The sequence below is a fragment of the Nicotiana tomentosiformis genome, chromosome 5, assembly GCF_000390325.3.
Source record: "Nicotiana tomentosiformis chromosome 5, ASM39032v3, whole genome shotgun sequence".
NCBI classification, from domain to species: Eukaryota; Viridiplantae; Streptophyta; class Magnoliopsida; order Solanales; family Solanaceae; genus Nicotiana; species Nicotiana tomentosiformis.
This window is the reverse complement of record NC_090816.1, coordinates 72,321,466-72,328,163: the sequence shown is the minus strand read 5'-3', so window position 1 is coordinate 72,328,163 and position 6,698 is coordinate 72,321,466. Positions and strand designations below refer to the sequence as shown.

Here is a 6,698-nt window from a genome sequence, read left to right as displayed (position 1 = left end):
ATAACCACTCATACAAGTTTATTTTCCAGAATCCTGCTTGTGGGATGTCAATTCAACTGCATTTAAGCCTCAAGGCACAAAGGCAACTTCTGTAAACTCTCAAGGAGTCCGATAATCATAGAATCATTAATTGGACAAAATAGAAGACACCCTCACTTACCCCGCATTTCATTTATATGTTAGGTATCCCTCAAACCCCTCGAGGACTAAGAGCTTTGCAACAAAATTCAAGCAAGTCAGAGACAAACTGAACCAAAGTTCTTTAATGAATAGACCAACACTGGGCAATTTAAAGATGATTTCAGCTTAATGAACGAATTTTTAGCAAGCGTAGCCATTCATTTGGAAAAAGTAAATCAATTAAAATTTGGTAGAAAGTAAAAATATTTAAAGCAAAGACAACTGAATAGTCGTACAAAAAAAAGGTTCCATGAGCAAAATCAGCCACGTCTAATCAGATGTTTAGTCCCTGGTATTACCCGAAAAAGATAAAAATAAATATAAGGATTTCCACAAAGCACATTGCAGCTTAACTAACTACTTTTAAAGATGAAGATGCTACATCATTGAACACTTTGATATGAGACACTGAGGCCTCCCAAAGCAACCAATGACTTCAATCCACATCCATGACTTCTAAGCGCCCCACTACAGAAGTAAGAGATCAGGTTTAGCAGCTTCAAATAATATCAAGATGTAAGATGTAAGATGTAATAAAAAGCCAATGCAAAGTCACGAGATCAAGACTTCAATCACCAAAATAACAGCTAAACTACTTCCCCTTCAAATAAATAGACATTACTCACAACCATACGACAAAATAAAAAAATCATGAAAGAAGTGGGAGGAGAACCGTGTCTCCAGTTCAAATGATAGGGAGAGAAACACTAGGTGATTTCTTTACAAATGCCTAAACCTTGGGGTAAGGAGTTACACAGTACCTATACTAGTGAGGGATAGCCGGACCCAGTGGAATGGTTGAGGTCGGCAAAAGCTAGTTCGAGACAACACCGTCATTAAGAGAAAAAAAAGGCTCAAGTTTATTTGCATATGCAACAGATTACTATGAACAACATGTTTCAACAACAAGATATTACCTCCTACTGGCATCAAGAATTAACAGTTACAAATAAATTTCTGTACACAGTCAAGCATGGTATTGAAAATGGGGTCTTCCACTTAAAGCCTCTTTTCCCACAAAACAAATTGGAACTATTTTGGATGGAAAATATGCCCATAAAGAATGCTAGAACTAGTTCAGAATAACAATGATATGTATCATTCCCTGTATCTAGGAGCTTAATTTGTCATAGCCAAGGTATGCAATCAAGTAAATAATTTATTAAATACCAACTAATAGCTTCACAAGGAATCAACTGATGCTACCAGATAAACCTAAAATACATACAATTTTCACAAATTAGTAGTAAGACTACAACAACAACAACAACAAAGTTTAGGATTTAAGCATACTTCACTAACTGTTCTATAAGAGATTCTTCAAATCCTATTGTATCTTGGACATTGAGACATTTGTGTTAGACACCCAAAAGACAAAAGGTTATATCCAAAACATATCTAGAAATTTTCTGATGCAAAGATAATCATTGATGCTGGGAATTTTCTAAACTACCCTATGTTTATAAAAATAATAATGTACTATAGCAAGCCTAAGTTGTGTCAAAATATAGAACATAGAAGCAAAAAACTCAATGAATCCATGATTTAACAAATTTGTAAGCATTAGGATAAATACATATGACGCAAACAGCTAAAGAAGTTACCTTAAATGTTGCTTGGGTACATGAAAACCCTAACCTTAGCGCCCTGCAAGAATTAGGCAACCAAAATTAAACAACAGTTAGAAAAAAAAATAATTGTTTTCCTACCCTATTACAATAAAACAGCTCAATAACACGATTACATTAAGGAATAACATATATTATGAAAATGTACCATGGACTTAGGAGGCAAATTGGACTTGAACTTAGCTCTAACAACGCCACTGTTTCGATGGGGCGTGCAAACTTTACCCCAAATGCAACGATAGTGTGAGTTGTTCTTCTTTGTCTTTGCCTTGTAAATGTAGGTCATTCGCTTTCCTAGGTACCAGTCCACCTCTTCCTTAGTATTCACTCCCTCAATCTGAATCAGTGAAGTGCGTGGATACTGGTTCGATTTCGACCTACATCAACAAAACAAAAATTTAACACGCACAACAGTAATTTTGACAAATTACTATATCTAAAAATCAGAGAGAAGTTCACCTTTTATATCGAAGAATTGTTCCCCTGACCTATAGCCTGACACGTTTTCCTTGGCGTCCCTTCACCATTTTCGAATCAAGGGGATTGGGGCTGCGAAAATGCCTGTGATGGAGAAACCTAAACCCTAGACAAGTTTTTTATGCAAAATATATTTATTTATATGATTGGGTGGATATTGGATATTGTGACTAGTGGATGTGTGGTTGGGCTTTAAATTAGATTTGGGCCGGAGACGAGGAAAAATAGAACATGTACATAGTGGAGAGTCACGCTAATTCCCAATCAAATATACCTTCTCTGTATATTAATTTATATAATTAAATTATACATAATAGGAAGTTGTGGAGGTTGAGAATTAAGGTAAAAGGTTAGACAGCCGAGCGTTTTTCTTGTTCATACTAGTAGTTTAGTGCACTAGCTAGTGTTAGTCTTGTATTTTATTATTCTTAAATTTTCTGTTATTACTTGTTTCTTTTGCTTCGGTTTTCTGATTCGTTTACTGGTGTTATTGCTTGTTGTTGCTCTTTTCTTTATATCTTTCCTGAGCTGAGGGTCTATCGAAAATAATCTCTTTACCTTCTCAAGGTAGGGGTAAAGTCTGTGTATACACTACCATTTCTAGACCCGACTTGTGGGATTATATTGGATTTGTTGTTGTTATTATACATATTCAAATACTGAAAAAAACTAATTATAACCATTGAGTGTTCAAATCCAAAGATAACATCTTAATATATATTCAAACATGTATTCAAATAACAGATGGCCTCTATGTATAAGGTAAGATTGGTTTACATTAAATGATCGAATGACAACATGACACGTGGAACCGAAGACATGTAGAAAGTAAATTGCGTAGTAACCAGTACCGGGAACAACAACTGCAATTGACATCGAACTGATCCCGAAGGGAATATGATCAACGTGAGCAAAATCAAATGCTTGCCATCGGATAGCATTTGAAGAACATCTCCTGACATTAAATGGGCAGCCGTTGTAGAGAATATTTGCATTCATGGTTTATCGTTACATAATCATCAATGGCCCTCTTTATTGTCATTTAAGAGGGGAGTGATTGTAGGATCTTGTTTCCCTAGGTATAGCTATAAATAGTAAACTCAACAGCATTGTAACACACAAAATTCTGGACAAAACTGATGCTACATTCTATTCTCAAGCTAAATAAAATAACTTTACTTGCTCTTTATATTATTCTTATTTCTGTCCCCGGAGGCACTACTCTCGGAGCCAAGCTTGTCATTTCCTTTGATTTTAACTGCTAAGTCTTATTTTTAATCTAGTTTCTTTATTATTTTTGGATCAAATCAGTTCGCTTGTCTATAAATCACGTAACAAATTCAACTGTACCATTTTATGAATAAACTATTTGGCGCCCACCATGGGGCTTAGACAGTTGCGTAATTGAGTTGGTCTTTGCGTCTATTACTAACTTGTTTGATTCTTTGTTTCTTAGCAAAAAATCAAAAATGGCAGCTAACGATGTCAACATCGCACACAACGTTGAGGGACATAAAAATCTATCTCAACAAGAGGATTTAATCAGCGACACCCGCAACGAGGGGGATGAGGCAACCCCAGTCCGTGGAGGACAGTACCCGCAATATATACGGGAGCCAACTCCTGATGACGCAGAAGACAAACGTGTTTCGGAAACAGTAAGGCCATCATGGCCCACCTCTCAAGGTAGGACCAAGTAATGACAGAATTGAAGCAAGCATTGTCAGGCGCTTCCAACAACACAAATGGAAGAGACCCGGCTCCTCCCGGTGTTCCTGCAAATTAGACGACTTAAAGAGTTGATAACAATACCCCGAGGGTTGAGGTCGGCTTCGACGGTGCCGGGGGGACCGGTAGCGGATCCGGTAACGACAACAGTAATGATCCCTTCAAAACCAAACTCATGATATTCATGAGGGAGATGAACGAGCGGATGGATCAGAATGCAAGGGAGTTTCACGCCCGAATGGACCAGATTCCGGGCGCACCACCAGTTTTGAAGGGCCCGGATTCAAAAAAATATACTCAGTTGCCATTCAAACCAAGCGTAGCACCGGAGTTAATCCCAAAGAGGTTCAAGATGCCGGACATATCAAAATACGATGGGACTTCAGACCCTCAGGAGCACATCATAACTTATACAACGGCTGTGAAAGGGAACGATTTGGCTAAACATAAGATCGAATCGGTTCTACTAAAAAAGTTTGAGAAACCCTCACGAAAGGGGCCTTGACATGGTATTATTCAGAATCTCACATAGTGAGTCTGAATTGATGCGGGAGTTCGTGATTAGATTCCAGAAAGAGAGGATGTGATGAAACTGAAGAATCTATGTTAAATTTTATTAATTTTGGCCAATATCATATTTTAGAGCTCAAGTCCAAACATATGGACTATTTTCAAGAAGCGTGAAGTCTAAGAAGCTCAAGATTGATTTTAAGAAGCCAAGAATCTTTCCTTCTTAAAATAGGATTTATTATTTCTTTACAAGAAAGAATTTCTTGTTTCCTTTTCTTGGTAGGTTTAGACTTTATTTATTGTCTTCCTTTTAGATAAGGATTTTTCTTTTAGTAGGATTCTAGTTTCTTTTCCTTGTAGAATAATGATTTTAATTTTTTTGTCTTTAAATATTTTATTTTCTTATTAGAATAGAAATTGTAGTCATCAAACAAGAGACTCTAGGCCTATATAAAGGGTTCTCATACCTTGTGGAATAAAAAGAATTCATGTTTTTGAGGTTTGCCCAATAGAGTGTTTTCTCTATTTTGTCTTCTTTATCCTTATTTTTGGTTCCAAGTAAGGTGGTGATAGTATTTATCTTATTTTCAATTGTCTGTAGTGTTTCTTTATCACGTTAATTGATTCCAAGTGGTGACTTTAGGAACCTTTTAGTTCTTCATCATTCAAGAACACATTTCTTGATCTAAATTCGTTCTTTTGATATCCTAGAATCAGAACTTTTATTGAACCGGTAGAGCATCAATATTTACTTATTTTGAATGAGTAAATAGTCTATCTTATAGTTCAGATTGTTATCTTTCACCTCATTTTTAAATCATTATATTTCGAGTCCTAAAACTTAAAATACGTTATTTCTTGAAATTGGCACACAAACCACGTTTTCGTTTCAAGATCTTGATCCTGGTCGGTTAGTTCTTTGTAAACTCGAAGAATCACATCAATTTGGTATCAGAGCTATAACTCACATGTCTACGTTGACGAATTTATCATGTCCAAGATTCAACCAAGAGGAGGATTCTTGGTTCAAGAAGATGAAACGAGGCAACTTAAATCTCTTTTCCACACTAGATGTACCTTCTATGAAAAAGTTTGTTTGTTGATCATCGATCATGGGAGTCACATAAATTTTATTTCTGAAGAGATGGCTACTAAACTCGGCTTGTCAACCAAACTTCATCCATATCTTTATAGCATCGACATTCAAGATAGTGATGGTTTAGAGGTAACTCGTCAATACCTAATATCTTTTTCTTTTGGTAAGATCTATAAAGACCATATTTGGGGTGACGTAGTGAAGATGGATTCTTGTCACTCATTACTTGAAAGACCATGGGTGTATGATAGGTGTGCTAAATTTAATGAAGACCTTAACACCTATTCTTTTACAAAGGATGAACGTAAGATTATTTTAGTATTGTCGAATCTCGAAGAAATTACTAAAAATATGAAGCTCAATGATGATTCTTTTCTAACCAAATTACAAATATTTGGTCCAATCAATAGATAAAAGTCTTTGAACGTTGGTCCAATCAAGGAGGAGGAGCATGAACTGCATCTACAAGTTGAGAATTTACCTCCGAAGTTTGATGATGACCCGTTGGAGCATCCCATATGTGAGCTTAACTTTTCACCTAATAGAGATGCTCAACATAATATTAATTTGATTATTGATTCTATCCTTCCAAATGAGATAACATATTGCATTAATCCAGAAGTTCATGAAAATTTGCAAACACAAGAGAAAGGGTTGCTTAAAAATGAGTCCATAATTGAGGGCTTGAGTTCATATTTTGTTCCAACTTTTTTCTTGCCCTCAAAGGACGAATATTTTCAAGAGTATGTAGGAACATGAGATCTCAACACAAATTCCATTAATGGTTATGATCTAGTTAAATATGAGAGCGTTGTTGCTGATGAATTCTCAAGAAGATATACTTCGATTTCCAAGCTAGATTCAAAGGTACTTGAATTTGATTCTTCTAAGAGTTTTCGTGGTACTAAATCGACTTTTTGGGCATATCCCATAAGCACCACATTGACATACAGAAGTTCAAGATTCTTGAAGATAAAAAAAATTAACTTATGGTTATGGATTAGTGTTTAAAAATCGATTTAAGAGGACTCGTTGTAGAAATATTGGTATAAAGTTACAATTGACAAAGTGGAATTTAG

The 6,698-nt window shown here is 35.7% G+C and overlaps 1 pseudogene; it reads right to left on the bottom strand.

Moving 5' to 3' along the window:
* Positions 1-431: 431 nt before the first annotated feature.
* Positions 432-2,350, bottom strand: LOC104105416 (large ribosomal subunit protein eL33y-like; annotated as a pseudogene).
* Positions 2,351-6,698: the final 4,348 nt, after the last annotated feature.